General features: G+C 39.7%; 1 protein-coding gene across 1 annotated transcript in view; it reads right to left on the bottom strand.

Annotated features, from left to right (window-relative positions):
• Positions 1 to 655: 655 nt before the first annotated feature.
• The window catches only part of IRS1 (insulin receptor substrate 1), a 50720-nt gene continuing 29608 nt past the window's right edge, over positions 656 to 21767 (bottom strand). Inside the window, exon 2 of the mRNA XM_082288244.1 lies at positions 656 to 1723. The gene's annotated coding sequence lies outside the window, so the exon portion shown is untranslated. The remainder of the gene's footprint in view (positions 1724 to 21767) is intronic.

The following is a 21767-nucleotide window of genomic DNA, read 5'->3' on the forward strand; positions in this document are numbered from 1 at the left end:
TTCCTGCAGGGAGAGCTGCTGCTGTGCCTGCCTGCCTTTTCCTGATAACAAGAATTCTTTTGAATGTGCACTGGTCCATGGAGTTTCTTCGCAGAAGCAAGAGGGACCAATGGGGACCTGACATGGCTTCAAATTCAATTATCACTTCAACAACATTTTACTTGAAAACCCATGATCTCAGTATTTTTCCAGTCCCCAAAAGAATTAAGACTCTGCAAATACTATGCACAAAAGAATTTTCATCTACACAGAACCAGTGAAGCAGAGGAGAGTCACAGAAGAATTCTTCCTTGTCGTGCCTCTTGCACTGATTTCCAGACAATCATCTGAGCTGCGCTTTTTACATTTTATGCTGAAGTCTTGCTATGGTTTCCAAGCGATTTTAGATGCTGTGAACCCTTCCCCCGAATCCAGTGGATGGAGAGCTGTATCCTGAAGAGTCTCCAGAAAACTGAAACAAGGGCTTTAGTGAAACAATGCAAGGAAGCATACTCCCTACTCCACCTAATTACACTTGACTTCATTCTTAAGCTATAGTGGTCCACAGCCATTCTCAATGACAAACCATGGAAACATCACAGAAACCTGGTGGGACAATTTCAGATAATCGAGAAAAGAAAACAAGAAAAGAAAACAAAGAAGACCCAAAACCCACTACAGCAGATAAAACAGTATCTAGTTTATTACATATAGAAAGAGATTTCCAGAATTTACAAACACCCACATTTTCATTCCAGGGAAAGAGTCAATTTAAAAAGTTCACCCTTTTTTGTTTCCATTTTGCTTTGTGGTTTCCTGTTGGTTGGTTTTTTTTGTTTTTCTTCTTTATAATATATACAATGGAAGACTTCGATTTCTTTTTTCTGATTTTTTTTGTCAGTTCCTGTGCAATTGATGAATTAAAGTTGACACTTGTAAATACCCATGTACAGTAATGTTTGTCTTCATTGTAGTTAATACAGACTATTATTTTACAAGGAGTACAAAATTAGTTTTCTTTTGGAAAGAATTCAACTCAACATCAGGGTTATCTTACAACTGATAGTATCAGTAAATATGACTGTACAATCAAGGCCCAGGGACCAATGACTCGTATTATATTATTTTCTGAATTACAATCTTAAAACAAGAATAGTACCCTACTCTATTCTTAGAAGCCTTGTTTTAAGCAGGTTCCCCACTCTGTTTACAACAGAATATAGTATACCTCAGTTCCACATCAAAAAAGATGTGCTGTAAGAAAAGTTACATTTTAATTAAAAAAGTACATGTATAAATCAAAACCTATGTTAAATATTTAATACTCTTCAACCAACATTAAGTTTTGTATGCAATAATTTACAATGATGATTTGTCATACAGGTTTTCAGCAGCAAATGAAGTTGTGTAAATGTGCTAGTAAAATACCCATTCTCACCATGATGTAGTGGTGGGCACATCAGTTCATGTGGCCAGCTAAGTCCTTATGGTAGAGGATGAAATAAGAGAGACTTGTTGTCCAGGTGTCACAGTGCTTCTGCTTGGCACAACACAGGATGTGCAGCTCAGTCAACAACTCCTGAGGTTTGTGTAAAGTAAACAAACTGAACTGGATGTATCGTACCCATTTACAGAGGAAGAGGAGGAGGAGGTGAGGTCCTAGTTGTGATAGCATGAAACATTTATAGTCTTGATACCCATGAGTTTAAAAGAAGGATTTGTTGAGGTTGTGTAGGTCATCATTCTGAAATTGAAAGAGGAAGAAAATTAGCATCATGGGCACTTTAAAACTTTTCTGCAATTATTTCCCTCCCCCTCCTTTTTTTTTCTCTTTAAAAGAGTTATCATCCAAACTGAAAGTGTTAGCACCTTGAAAAATTATAGCATACACAGTTGAACTGTACTCAAGCATGTGAATCCCAAAAGCATTTAAAACAGATGTTGGCAATAAAATTCAAAGTAGTCAGAAACACATTTAAAACTTGCAAGAGATTCACCTAAGCAGAAACAATTTAAGTGTCCATACTGATTAACTCTGACAAGCTCCTGTGACAAGAGAAAGGAAAGCTCTAAACACCAGCCTGCTGTTGGCGTTTTTACCAGCTACAAGAAAGATCCACTGAATGTCAGGCCCTACGAGAGGCCTTCCTGGCCACCTGCAAACACCACAGTTTGTCTGGGAAGGATGACCAGGGAATGGAGCATTCAGGGTGCAGCATGACCATTCTCTATTTGACATACAAGTTCTAAAAAAAATTGTACGCAGAAAATCCTGGTGAAGTCCACGAATTTATCAGTTTTCTGCTTCTCTCTGAGAGAAGTGCTGCAACCCCGATAATGCACAGCACAGGTTTAGTGGGGAATGAATGCCAGAAACTGCTTTTGACCCTGTCCTCCCATTTCTCATCTGCTGGCTGCAGCCTCCCTGACCCAGCGCACAGTGCACCAGTCTGGGTCAGCAGGTCCTCTGGACTCTGCTTTTCTGCTTTTTTTCCCCAGGCAGGTTGTCAGGCCCAGGCCCTGATCAGGAGCGAGGCAGCGCCAAGCAGGATGCACTCAGGGCTGGATGGCCTCGTGTCCTGCTGGCAGCTGCTCCAGCCCCCATGGGGGAGCACAGTCCCTGCTGGGGGACACAGAGCTGAGGTCACACGCTGGGGCACCAGGGCTGCCTCCCACTGCTCCTGAGGTCCTGTGGCATCGGCTGGCCACACATACAGCCCTGGTGTCTCCCACTGCCCACTGCCCACCACCCCTGCACCTCCCACACCACAGTCCTGGCCTCCTCTCTGCACACCACTGACATGCAGCCAGACCCACTGGGGACCAAACCATGCAGCACTGAAATGAGTACAATTTGTCTTTTAACTGGAGTTAGAGGACTACCAGCATTTACATTTCAGTAATTTTGCTAAAATCTGCTGAAGCAAGACTCATATTTTACATAAAAGTGTGTCTATTTCTATGTTCAATATTAACTGTGCTCCTGAAGAGATAGGTAAACAGTGCATTTTCCTCAGTACAAATAAAGGCTTCCCATAGACACGTTGAAGTAAAAAAACTGAAAAGACCTCCTGTCCTATATTCTTTAATTGCACAAGAAACAAAATTTACTTTGTGTGATCCTTCAAGTGAAAGGAAAGCCTATCCCTGAAAATGATGTGTGGCATGCTGCGAAAACTCCCTGGAGAATTATCTCACAGATCTCTTATTTACTTTCAACTTTCTTCTGCACTCACATTGCGATCTACTGGAATGTTCCTACCCAAATATCTATACATAGCTTCACATAGCTGTGCAGCTTTCAACTACGTTTGACCTAAAATTAGCCAGTAATGCCATACTTTATTAATAAAGACAAGCAACAAAGGAGAAATGGCTTCATTTAAATGGAGGAGCAAAGTGTGCGCAATTTGTGTGCTGCATATCCAAGGTGGGTGTTCCACACCCAGCTCCCATCCAGCAGGGCCCAAAGGTCTGACCTGCTCTGCACCGACAGGGCAAGTGGTGGAAGGGCAGCAAGAAACAGCTTTTCTACGTGGCCAGACTTGATTCTGCTAAGAGATTTTAAGTACATAAATAATACATGATTGGCAGTAGCAGGGCCAAGTTCTACACCTCTTCACCAGTATTCAGGTCATCTACACTCAAATACATCATGTATTGAACAAAATGGCCTGTCCCATCCAATTCCTCACCAATTCCATCAATAGGGCCAAGAAGTCATTGCAACCACCTCTGGAGGGCCTTTATTCCTGGATTCCAAAGTCAGAAGAGCAGAGAAGAAAGACAGTAACAAGTCTATTGGAAAAACAAAACACTTCCTAGAGGAATTAATTAAGAAAATAAAACTGAAGAAACCCACAGTTACAGAAACCCAAACACTCGTATTATAGTCCTGCAAATGCGCAAAAAGGGTGAAAAATCACAGAAGCCTGAAATATCCAAGAGCTGGAGACAGGATGAAGAGCCAGAATCATGTAGGACATGACCTGGTACAGGCTGAATTGCATACAAACATCACGTGCAGGTATAACAGGACACAGGGGCATGGAGCAGTTTCAAGCTACTTACACCTCCAGATCTTCAGCAGTACAACATGGGAATCTGTCACCCTTTCCTAAAAATGTATTAGTAGCTTTTGCTTTCTTTTAATTTTGGTAGAGAAAAAAAAATCAACTAGGATCTTTGCTAAGGACCATCTGAAACTATTGACTGCAATTACTGGCTTTCATACCCAGTTCCTCCGACCAATCTCTTTCAATAAAACACGAATTGAGTAACCAAGAATGACAACCCACACTACTGTTACAGCACAGTGGTGCCTGTTCTGTCCGAATGCACAGAGATGTGTAGGAAACAGACAATCTGAGAGCAAAGCTGCTCCTCCAAGGTCACTGGAAATACATTCAACCTATAAACCTTGGATCCATTATTTGTGCCTCATGCCCAACCCAAAGCCCCATCCTCAGTTTTAGCATACAAATGTTCTTTGCTAGACTTCAAAAGAGTATTTCCCAAATTTTTGACAAAACAATCTGAATCTCCTCTCTCCTCAGTGAACTGTTACAGTGTACTTCAAGGTGAAAGAACCTTATTTGGAAATGAAGTAATCAGCTGGATACCTCCAGCCATCAGCATTTCCTTAACAACACACAAAACAGTGCAGAAGACAAGTGTTTTAATAGAGAGTGCGAGGACAGCAGTGAGCTGAGGTAAGGATCATTAGAACTACTGACATCACTGTTGGCAACCAGAGAAAAGGGAAAACCTGTGTTTAATCTACTTCCTATTCACCACAAGTTTCAGCTGAAATCCCCAATAATGCAGTTTGTGGTTGACTTTATGGAAAAAAGTTAGCGATGCAAGAAAAGTGTACTGAAACAAACAAGCATCTTTAAAAGTTACTACAAGGTACCTCTGACAAGTAGTCTCTGCTCAACATCTGTTACAATACACATGCAGATAACACTGACGCACTTTCCAGCTGGCAAAGCTTCCTCTCAAATCTCTTAGTCCAGGATGGATACAGCACAGCGAGCTGCAGTTCCTGTTACAGCTGAAATCCCATTCTTAAATCCAGTAACTAAAAATAAGTTGATATTTCATTTTATTTCCATTATTGGGGAGCTGGAGAAGAAGAGTACTTAAATTTTGAACTAAGAGCAGAGTGTCTAGACAGCTTAATATATCTTTTCTGAAGTTAAACAGACCTTTCATACAAAACATAGATGTGTTGCTAAACTACACTTAAAGTGTAATCCTTACTCCTTCCTTACACTGCATTCTCTTTGAAAGTAACCAAGGAGGAAAAAATAAAACAAAGCAAACGAAAGTGAAAACATAAGCAATATTCCAGCAAAAGGCTTTCCAGTAGCCAACTTAAACTTCCATTTGTTATTAAGAGCCAATAATGTGTCTTGTCCCTAAAACACCAATAGAAATGCCCTTCCAAAGGGTAATTTAATTTCAGAACAGTCCAGTAACATGAAGTTGCTGTTGAAGTTCCACGATCATTTCAGCAAATAAATGCAACTACTTTGTCACTGATTAACACAGCAGGGCGAAACACAGCTCCCAAATACCAGACCTGCTCAGCACACTGTGACACCTTTCCAGCGTCAGCTGGCATCTATTTAGGAAACAGCTCCACAGGTGACAGAGCCAGGTCGATGAAAAGAAGATTCTTGACTGAAGAAAATGCAGATTTTTTCCAAATCTACCAAATGAGGATATTTTGCAGCTCTGCCATTAACCTTGCTAATCCAAACACATTCTCCAGAACTGTACCCATCCCATCAACACCTCATTCGAAACCATGAGCTAGTTGAAGACTCCCTGTCATAGTTGCTAGTTGTAAATAAAAGGTTTTAGAAGTAAATGCATTTGTTGTTTACTTTAGGATCATATGGAGCACCTTATTCTGTGTAGATTAAACAGTGACTTCCCACATAATGAACAGATCTAGCTCATAAAAAATAAAAAGCTCATGAACAAAAGCTCGAAACAAAAGGAGAGCCATTGTGACTATACTCGGGAGGACTCATGCAGGATTCCAGCAGTCGAGGTCTCCGTGCAGCCTGGGCACCCTTTGCCTGGACAGGTATAACGGGGTGTCTTTGGAAATCTGACACGAAGTAAACACATTAAGAAGTCTTGAAAAACTCATTTACGGCTCGTCTTGGTGACATCGGCATGAGTCATCAGCTAATTATAACGAAACGGGACGCACCTACCGAATTCATCCCCGTTTCCGTGCTCCCCACACTGATGAGCACAGCCCATGCCTGTTTACATTTTTCCCCGCATTACTAACGTGCGCACAGGCATGGGAAGTATCTCCTTCGGAGAAATTAAAAACATCCACCAAAAATTAAGCTAGCTCAAGTAACTCCTTTTCAAAGAGATGCAAATAAGCTGCAGCACTTTCCCACTCCCAGCTACGCTGAAAGAGCCAAGGAATGCAGGCAGGAACAATGGCTGCTCCAGTGTGTTAATTGCAGCCCGAGTCTAACAAAAGCAATTCCAAATAGAAGCAAACAAAGTAATTAAAACATTGCTATTTAACTTGACAGGCTGTAATCTACATTTAATAGATAAGCTTTTCATTCTTGTACCCCAAAATGCCTATTTCAGCTTTCCCGTGAACGTCTTAAATGGGGAATTACTGACGATTCGGTTTCACCAAATTCTTTCCTACTAGGCAGAGTAACTGAATTTGGTGTTTCCACCCGGTTTTGTCTTCATAAAGGTCATTCACTGCTGGAGGAAGGAACCTAAGGACCATTTACAGATGATACCGTCTTTCTGCTATTGGTTCAGGTAAAGTTCATGTATAGCACTGGGGGAAAAAGCCATCCTCGCTACAGCAGAAAATTTTCCTCCTTTCCCCAGAAAGAGAAGGTGGGAAAAAACAACTATGAGACTTTAAAAATAAAATGATGAGCAGAACGAGGTTTTTTTCATTTAAGAACCCATTTCCTGGGATGTAAGTACAGTGGGAAAGCACAAACTAAACCACACACATTCTTTGGATGAGCTTCTGCCCAGGAAAGAATTAGTATGTTTGATTTCAGCTTCACAGCATGTCAACCTGATTTAAACGCAGTCAAGAGAAAACTAAACCCATCACTGAGGTCAGCAAGAAAGGCTGCCACAGACAGGAAGCCAAGGACTGCCTGCCCCGAGCACCTGGCATGGGAAAGCGTGAAGCTGCTGGACGTCAAATTTGCCTGGTTCCACCAATAAAGACGACACCAGCCATCTCTCTGCACTGGTATAAAAACACACTGGAAAAAGGAAATCACAGAGTTTCTATGTAGAAAAAATACTGAAGGGATCTCCTGCTCTATTGCACAAAATCAGTAGCAATTAGGAGTTTGAACAAGACTGATGACCCAAATACTGAATTTCTGATTAAATATTTCATCTTTTTAATTCTGGAAAAAAGGAGAAGTGAGTTTTTGGGTTTTTTGAAGACTAAAAGAAACAAGATTAAGTGTAGAAAGAAAGAGTTTAAATTCAAAAGCATGTTTTGTACAGAAATTCTCCAACTTTTCTTGTGGTGGCACAGCTAAGCAAGCCATAAAACAAAACAACTGTCCAGCAGTCTCAAGTTACAAAAATCCAAGATGCAGCCTGTAGATTTTTGTTTGGTTGGTTTCTACGAAACCAAAAAGGCAGAACCTTTCTCATTAAAAGGTGTGACACTATAAATGTCATGTGTCTGTTTGTGTCTTCCAGTTTTCTAAGGACTGCAGGTCTGGATCTTTCCCTTCCTTTACTAATAGTCCATCTGAGTAATCAGCTAAAGATTGAGTCCAGCTTACAATGAAGAAAAACCTCCCTTTGTTTCAGGACTGAAAATAATGATGTTACTATGAAGCCAGGGATCTCATGAGATCAATACTCCAAGTTCATCCCAAATCTGCTCATAATGCTCCTCTAATTCACTTGGCAGCCCTGTTTGTGTTTGATATCCTTCAGATAAACCCGCTGCTGGCCCAAGGTCTTCTCCCCTCCCCAGACTGCCATAATGAGAGTGGTATCAAACCCTAAATGTGCACTGCCTAGTTAATAGCTTCAGTCCTCACAGGGCAACACTGCTTCTGTCTTTAAGATTCAAATAAACTTGCAAATTTAACAACTAGGATCATTCATTATTTTAGAATTTGTACTGTTCAGTTCACCAAATTTGCAGAGTGTAACCCTGAATAATTTGTGGCATTCACACCTCTCCTGATGACCCAATAACCCACACCTAGTTCAAGAAAGCACTGGTGAAGTGCACTTTGTATGGCTGGACACTTCAAAAAAAACCAAAAAAACAAAAACTACTCAGTTTCTATCTTTATCAAACATATAATCAAAAATCAACAACATTAATAAGGGGAACCCAGAAACAACTTCATTATGCAATTGGTTCTTCAAAGGAGCTTTCTTAGAACTTTTTATTTTTAAAATCAAATTATTTTCATGGCAGTTTCGAATTCAACAGAACTCACCACTGCTGGGAATCATTACAACTGCTCTCACTATAGGAAAGCAGATGACCTGGGTGCCTTTAGATGCACTCACACCCCCTCAGCTTGTCAGCAATTTAAACATACACAGTTAATTTTGACCAAAACTGAGTGCGCTAAAGCTGTGCTCATATCAACTAAATTACATCAGCAGCGGAGCTCAGCAACGTATAACACCCAGTGTAGCTACCACATAATCAGAGTATTTCTCAGCTGCTGAATATCCTTATCCTTCTGTGAGTTTGTATTTCACATGCCTTTCTGGCACTCTGGGTTGGTTCCCCATTCCAGAATCCAAACCTTACCACTTTCTCCTGTGCTTTTCTGACTCAACTTTATAATGCTCATTTCCTGCCAGATTTACTTTTCTCTGACAACATGTTAAAAACCCTACATAAATAGTCTAAACTGCCTTGAAACTGTTTTCATGATACATGTTAAATTGTGAGAGTTACAGCTTAAAGCAAGGAAGGAGTCACACCATTCAACTTTTCTGGAGCCATTTTCCTCCCAATGGACAAATAAGGGGAAAACGCAGAACAGACAGAAGAAAAATGGCATTTAGGAAGGGATACAGAAGCCCCGCGGGGGGATAACCTGGCCAGCTGACCTGCACTTTGAAATTTTGCCAGTGCAAATTAAGTAGCTAGTCTGCAGCATGTCTGGGCAGCAGCATGGGAAGGAAATTCTACAGTGATTCTGGATGAAACACTTCCTCAATTCAAAACAACAGTGCATTAAATATCAAAAAAAGATTAATAAGGAGGTACTAGAAAACACATTGTGAAAAGCATGCCAAGAAAACAAAGCAGGGAAGGGATAAGAACAAATGAAATATCATAAAATTGACAAAACTGTACCAAAAAGTATGGAAAGCCAGGGTAGAAGAATCCATTATTTTGACACCATCTGCTACGCCTTAATATAAAAATTACCATACAGCAGAAAACAAACTAGAGGTTGTGCTCCAATAAAGGGAAAGGAGAAGGCTTTTGGTAAAAAGCAAAAACCAACAGCCAAGTTTGTTACATCTTGAAGCTGGACTAGAAAACGATAGTTTAACCACAGATTCAGTTTTTCACCAAGACACCGCCATCAGTCTGACATTAAATGCATTACATTAACTGCTTTGACACATTGTTTTCTGCTTTGTAGACCATGATAAGAAATCCTAGAAAACTACTGACATACAACATCATTTGTTTCAGTAAGAATACATGTTCATGTACATCCACATACATTGACAATTTATTTCTAGTAATTTGCACTCATTTGACCTGACCTTTTTACCTTCCCTCTCTGCTGTAAACTGCAAAACTTCCCTCAGAGTCACATGGCATCTTCCTCTTCCCATCACTTCACATATGGTGTTCTGACTCCTTTGACTCTTAAGCTGGTAACTGAAATTCAAAGCATCAGCCATACTCAAAAGCTGCCAACACTAAAGTGCTGTGGTTGGGGTACATGACCTACAGCCAGGTGGACAAGCACACAACCACATGCAGAAAGACCTGAAATCTAATTCTGAAATTGGTTTGATTTGTTCTGTAGTTCTACCCAAGTTACTTTGTCTTAGTCTCAAGGAAAATATAAAACCCCATCTATTTTCTACATGAAATTTTATTGTGAGGAGGAGAAGGTCGTGAAGTCTCAAACATGCACAGTCACTATAACATCTAGGGAATAATTTTTCTGCCTTAATCTTCCTGTGTCTCAGTGCCTTGCCTGTGAGCTGAGAATTGCTACCTGACAGCAGAGTTCAGACTGTGCCAGGAGCCAGACAGCAGGGCAGTAATGTCTTGACAGTGCCCACATGAAGACAGACGCAGGGCAGCATCTGGACAAGCTGCTATAAATAAAAGATCAGGCCAGCCACACACTGTTGAGAATAAAAAGAACTGAAAAAGTGCCTCATTCCTGGATCACTCCTACAAACTGAAGAATACGTTCTATGTGGGAAATGTATGTTTCGTGCTACATGGTCTGAAACTACAAGAACCCATCTGCAGAAGGGTGGGAGGCAAAAGTATCTATACTTATAAAAATAAATTACATTTGAGTGCAACTACATACAGCTAAGCATTAGTCCACATTAAAACAGATTTATAAAATTAAGTAAACTCTATGTGCAATAGAATTTTTAGCTGGGGGAAAAAAAAAAGACAACAAAACTCCAACATCAGAAAATAAGCCTTTACTGTTAAAGCAAGAGCTCTACCCTTCTCCTCCCACTGAATTAGCAATCAACATACCCTGGACTGCAATGGGATTAACCTCAATAACAATGCTGAGCACTTTAATGAACTCTGAGATAGTCTACTGCTAAACTATTCATTGCACCATTTAAACACTGAAAAACTTGTTTGTATATAGATTAGGTTTTCAAAACAACTGTCAACCAATTTATTTCCAGAAACCATAGTAACAAGAAAATAGTAAATATAGGGTGATGAAAGGGCACAAAGGAAATACAATTTCATTCAAAACAATGAAGCTATCTCAAGTCTGAAGTACATGAGTAGAGGAGGCAGCACCTGGCAGGCACTTGGGGAGGGGGGAGCCCTATTTGGATACAGCTGTGAATTTAATCCAAATTATAAAGACCAATTAGACAAATCAAGTATTTTACTGCTGTTTCTTTTGAGTTTCATTCAGCAAAATCCTAAAAGCCTGAATGACTGCCAATATTATATTTTAAAGTCACTAACAGCCTAAATGGACTAACCTTCACTTGTTCAGTTGCCATGATTTCAAATGAGAAACTAATCAACAGTCACATTAGCTATTTAATTCCAACACCAATCTAGCATTATGGAACTGCATAATTACACAAGCAAAAGTCAAAGTAGGTGAAAGTTTTCTTAATCTCAGAATTTTCAGTCAGATATTTCAAACTTTTTTAAAAAAAATGCCACATGAAATTTTTTCCATAGAATGAAAGTTGTTCCCAAGAGTATCAGTAAGACTCTCACTAGATGATAGACACTTTATTACTGTCACCCATGAATCTTGCATGAGTTCTCAAATCCAGCATTAAGGATAACCCTTTAGAAGCTATTAGTATAAATCAATTGAAAATTAAAAGCATATAGCAGTACAGATTAAAGGCTTAGCACACACACTAAAGGATCTGTACACGATATCATCTATTACTAAGATGTCTTGGTTAATCAGTGACTGAAAACATCCACTAGACATTAACCTTGACAAAACATATAAAAATCCAGCCTTATCATGCTGTATCACTGCACTTTATAATCTCATAAAATGAAAAGTTCTCTCTTCTCATAACCTACCACACAAACTTGTATCACTGACCACTCAGTCCTCTTAACCATGAAAAGAATCTGTAACTAACTTGGCCTGCTGATAGTCTCAGTGATTACAAAAGTACCTGATGATACATTTGAACCTCTCCCCAAAATGAAGAGGAGAGCAGGGTGGTCAGCACCCGTGCTCAGCCCCTGCACCCATCCCCTCATCAGCCCAGCACTGCTGGCCAGACTGCAGAGAAGCTGCAGAGGGGAAAGGGTCCATTAATATATATGAGAAAAATCTATAGGAAACACGGCTTCATTAGTTCCAGTGCTCACAGATCAGATGTTTGTATAAGCAGTTTTGCTTGGAGCAGTGTTTTGTCAGTATTATTACTGTTATGTTATGCAAAGAATGTATTAAATTCTTAAATATTACATGAGATTTAATGGATTGTGTATCGCATGTGGGAGGTCAAACAAGGAGGGTAATGTTCCATGCAGCCTTATAGATGTAACTTAAAAAACAGAAGCCTGCATTATACTTCAAGGAGCAAGTGCATATCAAACATATGCCTGAGATGGAAGAAGGCAGCCTGAAACATAGAGGGAAATCATAAAATAAAATTTAAAATATAATTAAAAAAATTATCAGTGGTTGTGACAAGCAGCAGTGCAGTTTTCAAGACATTTTACAGCTTGTTCCCTTTTAAAACAATTTCTGCTTTCAGAAGCTACCTATAAGTTCTTCCTGTATCACCCCCTTATCCAACAGAATACTGCACTGGTTCTTTAAGTTTTGTATACATTTGGAAACTCCTGCAGCTCCAGTGATAGGGACTCTGAATGTCCTTGCTACAGTAAGGGGGAGGGGGGAGCCCTATTTGGATACAGCTGTGAATTTAATCCAAATTATAAAGACCAATTGTAAGGAGGACATATGAAGAATGGCAGAGCATCCCAATTTCTGGTATCTTTTCAATCTGCTATCTTCGTGCCAGAGCCAAAAATATTCTAATTTAAGGTCCAGTTCTCTTAAATGAAGGTTTTAATTAAGATAAAGCTAGTATTTTTGTTATAAAACTTCAATTTTTATGGTCTTTGAGGGTAAAAAAAAGCACACAGTACAGCAACTAAAGAAATCTCAGTCTATGTTATTTTGTACATCTGTTTTCCAGTAACAGCAGATTTTTCGTATAATTAAAGTTTTTCTGAAGATATGTTTCATCATTTTAAATTGCTTAAGGAACAAAAGAAAACTCTACAAATATGTTATCATATAAAAATACATACTTTGCAGTTTAGAATTCTATCAGAAGGTATATTGCCTATCACATTGTTCTGTAACATGCATTTTCTACTTATCATATGTACAAAAGGTTAGAGTGTAACACCACTGCCTATAAGTGTGTGTATATACAAAAAGGAGCTAAAGTATGCTATAGTAGCATTTAAAAAGCAGTTCAGTCGCATTACTGGAAAAAACAGCTCTCCAAAACCAGGACAGTTCCCTGCCTCAAAAACAAAAGCAAACACCCTCCCCCAAATTGTCAGACAAAATTTATGATTCGCAGTTCAGATTCTGAGGACTGTTAGAAATAAGAATTATCATGGAAGGGGAATGGAAAAACTAACTACAGTTATTTTCTACACATAACTACATCCTGTATTGGTAATGATTGTTTTTCTATTACATCTTCTCCAGTCTCAATAATTGGTATTCATCTCTCTCTAGTTACCAACTATGCATAAGGTTTAATGGAATGTTTAATTTTAATTAAGAATCATGACAACTAGATGTCAGGAGTTTCTGTAGCATCTGTAGGCATCCTGTTCTACAGAGACAATATGATGAAATACAATCACAGGAACTTTTTCTATGTCAAAGTCCTGGTATTTCAGCAAGAAAAAACAGCCTTTTAGACTTCCATTTTTGTCTGTGATTCTCTCCTAGCTTGAAGTCCTGGTTGCTTTGAGAAAAGCAGCACCAGGGTCTGTGGAAGCTCACATGGTGGGAGCCACAGCTTTTCAAAACAATACCTGAAGGCTAGCAAGTTCTACTGTAAATGCAACTTGGCATTTCTCGGTTACTCAGAGTATTGACATAACAAAGAGTGGCTTTCAGGCAAATACACCCCCTGAAATGGAGCAATTGCTTCCTTCCAAACTTCAAGGTCACTTCAAAATCTGCAAAACATCAGTACTGTCTGAAGCAGTGCTTGGAAGGGAGGAAAAAGGGATGGTGTCCTCACCTCACTGAAGATGGTTAAATTCTTTCAGCTGAAGCTTTCCAGTTAAATTCAACTGGAGGGGGACTAGTAACAAGCATGGGAAATTTCTGCCTTAAGCACTGAAAGTTGTCCAAAATATGAGCAAATTAGATGTTCTGCTATTTTACCATGCAAAATATAGACAATACAGATATTCATATGACTTTTTAAGTGAAAAATCTTCTTGTAATATACATTTTCAAAAGAATAAGCAACTGAGCTAAAATACCCTGAACTTCCTTATAGGGCAAATGTAACAATTATTTTAAAGTTACCTCATCTTAGACCATCAGATTTTTGCTAGGACAATTTTTGCATCATTGTAAACACTGATTTTTAATAAAAAGACCCACGAACCTCCCATCTTTTTCTGGTTTTTTTATTTGCCAGGTTTCTTCCACATGGGCTTAGGAATATAGCTACACATGCTTCCATACACTTATTTTCTCTTCTGTGCTCAGATGACTCCTTTACCGCTGCTTGAAGTGTACTGTCAGCTTAGATATTCAAGAGAGGACTAAATAACCAGATTTTTCGGCATTGTTCTTTCAGTCAGAGCAATCTCATATTAACAAAAAGTAATAATACATTCAGATATGTAAGATTTCAAAGTTGTGGATTTTAAATGTTGACCTGGCCACTACCATTCACGATGTATTTGAGATTCATAAAATAATAACCCAATTCATTCAACAAAGCCATGCTTCATTGAAAATTAATGGAAATGTAAGAAAGGAAAACAGGGGCTTGGAAACATCCCACAGCTGCAATTTAGATGTAGTGATTAAACCAGGGAAGCACACAGATGTCTACTGACATTTTGCTTTAAAACATTCAAAGAAGAAGACTTTCTCTTCTGCTTAAGGGTTTACAAATCAGATTCAGTTACAGGAAAACAATGCTGTAATCTTCATTTACAACAAATCCTAAATTTAGTAAACAGAAGTCATTAGTAGTAACAAACAGATTTGAGCAAAAAGAGAGGCAGTATCTGAGCTATGGGAAAAGCAGTGCAGAAAGCAGAGGCTTAACACTCCCACCCTTGGATACCAGCTGTTTCTTTGGACTTCCAGGACTGTCTCAGTGCAAGCATTTCTATAAGCCACTATTACTTTTCTTTCTTTTATTTAGGAAACCAATATGCAACTATAAACTATGTTTATAAAATTGTAATCCATATTCTGTAATATGTAAACAAGTGCCCATTACTTAGAAGCCACAGATGAGCATAATATTAGACTGTAATAGAAAACAGATGCATTTTCCTTTTCCAATTGTTTACATTGCTGAAGCATCCAGTCTTTAAGATATTCTCCATACAAATCAAAACATGTTGTGCCTTAAAGAAGGACAAAACAATAGTAGCTTTAAAACACTGCATTCCCTGTAATATTTTGCAAACTCAACTGCAGCCCAAGTAGACAGGGTACTCCAAGTGGTGCAGCAACTACAGAGCTTCTGCTGTCAGGTGGCAGGGAGAAAAAGGGACATTTTACTTTACTGCAGATCACCCCTTCCACCAGCCTTGATATTGCAGTCATTTAGATGTGTGTTTTTGTGTGACATATCCCACTTTTTGCCTCCATTTGCCACAAACCGGTTTTATTTCCCCCTCCCTCTACACACACAGGTACACACAGACTGATAACACGTAAGCATAGGCATATATGCACACAACACATTCAAGCACTCATACTTTGTTGATACAGGCTAGCATAAAGCCAAATTTATTTAGCATTTCCTTCAAATATCTACAGTATGTGCCATGGTCCAGCTCCAGGTAAAAATTATATGCAGATTTATCACTTGCTAGAAAACAGTGTGCTCAAAACATGACCCAGGAGTTTGCAAAGCTCCCATCGATCTTGTCCTGAAGCAGCCTGGAGGTTCAGCTTTTGAGAGGTAAAACAGGATACTGGAGTCACTTAACACTTAAGGGACAGCCTTTGGGTGAGCAACGGTGTTTCAGTACTTTGAGCTGAAAGCATTTTAAAGCACTACCTTTTGCCTTCACCTGCAACAAAGCAGCGTTCAAGTACCACTGTATCCTCCATTACAAGCATAGCCAAAAGAAGCCAGGCTAGGCAAGGAGCTAAGAAGGGGTAAACAGCTTACAGAGAGGCTCAGGTGTCTTGTGAGAATATACCTTGACTTTTATTTTCAGTGATTTTAACATTTATAAAAAAAAATGCTTACAAAAGGCCCCGGTATACACAATACTGAAATCAAACTATGTTAACAAGCAATATTTAGCCTTCCTATGGTTTTAAACTACTCTCTGCACTTGGTGGTGGTTGTTTCTGTGAAGATCAAGTAAAGTATTGGTACCCATGTATGCCCACATAAGATAAAATACAAAAAATTAATCTTGTGTCTACACACCTAAAACCCCGCCAAAGCTTCAAACCCCTCCATCTTACAGGCCATACAAACAACATGAAAATAGCAGACATTTATAAATCAGTATACCACTGATTTACCAAGAGGGAACTCACTACCTGCTTTGACTTTGAAAAGAATTTATCTGCTCTTTAGATGAAGTTACAGCAGAGCGGCCTCCCCCAGACCCTCTTCACCTGTGGATTTGGCCCCTTTTCAGCTCAGGAAACTAACTGTACTCCTTGCCCCACAACATGCAGCTCCTTCTGCAGCTGATACTTCATTTTTAAACCTATCAGCTGGGTGGTGGGAAGGCAAAAATACTGGAATGGATTGTTTAGTTTTTAATTATATTATCATTTATGAAAAATACTGATTTATCATTTTGAAAGGCCATTACTAAGCACCTTCTATTCACAGTGCAGAGCATCTCTTAACAGGCCCTGTGCCTCATAGTTTTTTCCATCATTTCATGCATACCTTCCTTTTGGAAAAAGCAGATATTCAGGTTCAAGGCACAGACAAGCAGCAAGCCCCGGGCTACAATACCAAGTTGAAAGGGGTGGGTGTGCGCATGTGCCTGGCACGCATTCCAGCAGCTGGGAGACAGCCAGACACTCCAACCCCTGCACAGCATCTGCAGCACGTCCAGTTCAGAAACCTTGCTGCACCTCCTGCACGGTCTGCTATGCACTAACAAGCATTTCTACACTCCAACTGAACAAGCATCATATAAGGGAGTGCAGCTAAGCCGGATAGCTCTTCCAAAGGAAGAATTACATCAATACTAGAAACCCATAGCACTGGAGTTTCTAATACAGTGTGTCATGATGAACTGTGGGAGGGTTCTTTTAAAAGTGAAAAGATGGTGTTCATTCTGTTTCATGTACAGCAAGGTATTCATAGTAACCACATGTAATAAAGAACAAGCAAGAGTATCATACATGTCACTAATATGATAATTATGCTGCAATTTTTCTGGTTACCACAAATATGCAAACACTTCCATGAAGTGCAATAAGACCTCTGAGTAACACTAAGAACAAAAAAAACGTAAGTTCACATCACTACAAAACAAAGCATCAAATAAGATCCACACCAGGTAAGTACCTGACACCCAAGTATCTCAACTCTCCTGAGGAGCCCATCTTCCCATCATTCTCCTGTATCCATTAACTGTTCCATGATATACCTGCATGTGCCAAAATCCTTGCATAAGTATGCTTATAACCTATAATTACTTCAGATTTCAAAACATATCTAACAGCCTGCTGGCTCTTCTGCATGCCCCTGCACATCAGCTGGGAACCATCATCCTAGATGGATTTATTTTTGTAATTTTGGAACGACTATAGTTAACCTTGAGAGAATGCAACTGAACTGCAAATTAATAAAAAACATTTATTTGGGGGGAGAAACTTCTGACTTGCATTATATTTTGTTTCAACACCATTCACAGAATGTTTTGAAGGAATTCACTTTCACTTTTCTTTCTTTATCACCCAAAGGTTCTAGCAAGGCACTGAGAACAACTATCAGTATAAAACATCACAGCCATACAGATAGATTTTCATTTTACTCAAACAGTCCAAGTCAAGCAGCTATGTCATGACACTGCTTTCTTCTGTAATTAGAAGGTACAATATATCGGGGACAAGACGACCCCAAGCCAGGCTATGGCCACAGCACAGGGACGGGTGTGCTCTGCAGCTCAGCTGTGTGGGTCCCTCTCAGCAGAGCTCCCAGGAGAGCCACCACCTCCAGGCTTCACTGCCACCTGGCTGTGTGAAACTAAAGCTAGAGCCAAGCTGAGCACCAACAGGGGTGGGCTGGGGTGTCAAGACAAGTGTGTGGCCAAGTGACAAGATGCAGAGGGAGCTTCATACCATTCTTACAGAAGTAAGGAAATAAAGGAAGTAAATTGAAGAGTTCTGCCAACAAATCTTACTGTGCAAAGCAGGTTCTGAGATGACAAAAAGACAGACACATGTTTTTAAGTAACATGAAATGCAGGCGTGCTTCCTGAGCAGTCAGCTACCCTTCTATAAGCAGCCTCAAAGCCAATTATAGCAGACAATTTGAGCTAAATATAAAAACCCACAAATCTCACAGTTTGAGATAACATCCAAGAAGGTGTTAAAGTTAACTTTTAAACTATGCAACAAGACTTCAGCCTTCTCATAATGAACATGGTAACCACGTCCGTTAAAGCACCCTGTGATTTGTGGGAATAGAAAGGCTGAAGAGATTATGTGGATACTTCGCATATTTCTCCAAGAGTAACAGATGGAATTTTTCTGCTCACAGAACTTCAGGGATGAGAACTTGACTGTGCAAAATATCAATGGCCAGACTTTAGTTTGTAGCTTCAGTAATCTCCACATGTGATCATGCTACAGTCACTCCTAACTGCAGCAGCTGGATTAGTGAGGCTGTCATGGGAATACCATCATATTCGACGTGCTGTAACAGGCAGAAAACAGGGATCCAACCTGCACACAGACTTGTAGCCTTCAGAACATCATCTTTTTATTGAAATAATTTCTCCATTCTCACCTCAAATGCACAGGTAGGCTGCCATCCTTGCACTAGCCAGAACTCAGGACCTGGCTTACTTGACAGCTTATCATACCTCTTCTCCCTTCTCAGGGAGGCTACTCCTCCATTTGATACAACCAGACTGCATCTTTTCTGTTCATAGTAACACAGTGCAGCTCTCCCCTCTTTCTAGCTGATTTGGACCTGAATGTTTTCCACTGCTTCTCCTCCATCTCTAGCTACCCAGGAAGCTTTCCTCAGATGCTATGATATGGTTAGTTACCTCATTATCAGAGTATTTCAGACAGCCTTTGTCAACCTCTCAAAGCTAAATAGCCAAGGGAAGCTTCAAATACAGCTGCCAATAGAAATACATATATATTAGGAAGTTGGATTAAATTTCAGTTTCGTCTCTACAGGTATAGTTGTGGAAAAAAACAACTTCCATGGGAACAGAGAAACTGAACAAAGTTGCTACAGTTTTCTAGGCTGTGCTGCAGGTCTGTTCCTTCAGTAGCCATCAGGCTGTGACATTATCCCTACTCATCCGTCTGCAGAACAGCAGTATGTATGCCTTAAGGAGCAACGCCACTTGAATGGATATTGAGAGCACCAAATGCACCACTGCTGGTGTGCAGCTCACAGCTTTACTCAGCCACATAGGGAACCCCAGCATCTTTCAGCTCCTCTTCTGCTGCATTTGTTAAATGCTCTCTCAGCAGACTCAGATGCACTTGATCAGAAGACGTTGATGTTCATCCCTGAGTACTTGTACGCAAAACAGTGCAACAGGTGGGCCCTGCACACTTCCCTGTGCTAGAGGTGGCTCCACATGTCCCACAGAGTTTGGACAGCCAGCACAAGTACCCTGTCCCTGCATAGACCAAGCTGCAGCAATACAGTATTTCAAGGAGTGGAGGACTATCAATGGATCAGCAATGCAATCTAAGGAGCTTCACACTGTAAGGAGCTTTCCATAAAACAACCAAACAGGTTTGAGGAAGACTTTATTATCTACCACTTCCTTTACTCTTTACAGCTCATGATTTGTAGGAAGAAAAAAGAAATCACCATCCTCCCCTTCCTCCCCCATCGTTAGAGCACTAAGATGGTTAGAAAGTAGGAAGATCAATTTCTCCAGTCACTCAGGCAGGTACATCCTAGAAAGGGACAAAAAGCAAAGGAGGTTTTCTCCATACGTTTGTTTTTCCCTGTTGCACGATGTGACTAGAACCAAACCAACCAAAATCCTAATGCGTCTAAGCTCAGGTCTGCAGTGTCAGTGCTCATCATGTAAACAGCCAATCTTTCTGTATTCTTCTAGTGCTTTTTTTCCACTCACCAAGAATGGCTTTTAGATCACCTCACCGAACTCATTTAATGCAATTTAGAAGATTATTTTGATGAGTAAATACAGTGTTGACATTTAGTATTTTCAGTGTATTGGGTAGAAACACTAGACACTCTCAAAACTGAACAAAAAAAGGTAGAGAGCTGCTTGAAATAGTAAATATTAAAGACTGTTCACAGAATAATAAATATTGACACTTTTGATGCATTTCATAACTTAGTAAAAAAAGCATTCTCTTGGTCAAAGAAGAAAAGCTGGGGAGGCTTTTGATTGGTTGTTTCTGAACTTATTGAGGAAGCTTTACTTTATGCACGTCTATTCAGTATTCATAAAAAAATAAAAATAAGTCCCCTTTCTTCCATAAACTGAGGCTCCTTTTCTGTATTCTAATAAGTGTATTACTGATATTTACAGTCTCTTTCAAGGAAGGACTTCTATAACTTAGGATTAATTTACACTTTGAGCTATCAAATTTTACTGCAGTTGTGGAAAGAGAAAGTGGGGACGGGGAAGGAAGGAGGAAGAAAGCAGAACAAGCTCTCAAAGGGCTTATACTCAGTCTTCTTCCAAGACACCTGTGCCCCAACAAGGAAAAGTCAGATGTATATATCCACATGAATAGTATACTCCTGATAGCACAGCCTTCATAGTGATGGATTCTACAGCAGCTTGACATTAGGCTATGATGAAGCTCGACAGTGTCCAGATTTAGACATAACCTAGATCTTTCCATTAAGTTTTCCTGCAGGATAAAAGACACTGTAGAACATTACATTAAAAATGGGGCATTTATTTCCCTGTTGTAAGACACTGATGGTAAAACAAAATGCCACCACCTTTGAAAGGAATGCCCTCACTATTTTTCAGCTTTGCAGTCTCTCCAGTCTTAATATTATGCAAAAACCTCCAAATTCTCTTTATTAACCTCTTTTATATTAAGTCCACACAAATTAAATCTAAAAACATGGATAGTAGGCCTAGGCTCACTGTCTTCCAGTTACCAGTGGTTACCACCCTACAAGGCACTGCTATACTGAAGTTAACTATGTTAAGGAGGATTTAAAAAAAATTACTTGAAAATATTGTAATACTCTACCCTACTCTCTAGCAAAAGAATTACTCAAATCCTTCACATTCAATGACTCCTAGCTGTGGGTTTTGCTCTTGCTCCTGAACATTGGTAACTGTGAGGCGAGGCAGGGGCTGAATAACGCCCCATTCTCAGAGCACACAGGGACATAACCAAATACCAGGGAGTGTGTCCCACTGATGAAGTAATAAAAAGAGTGTTTGGAGTCTTGTTGCATAAACACCAGTGTAGCTTCTTACCACTACAACTGAAAGCTAAGTCTAAGTTAATCTTACCACTAGTATCTGAGCACTATCCCAAACTTCTCCTCGGAATCTGAGAGGAAAATTATGACCTGGATGAATCACATTCACAGTACTTTTTCCTAGCTAGAAAGAAGGAAACTTT

This window comes from Coloeus monedula (genome assembly GCF_965178545.1).
Source record: "Coloeus monedula genome assembly, chromosome: 10".
Taxonomy (NCBI): Eukaryota; Metazoa; Chordata; class Aves; order Passeriformes; family Corvidae; genus Coloeus; species Coloeus monedula.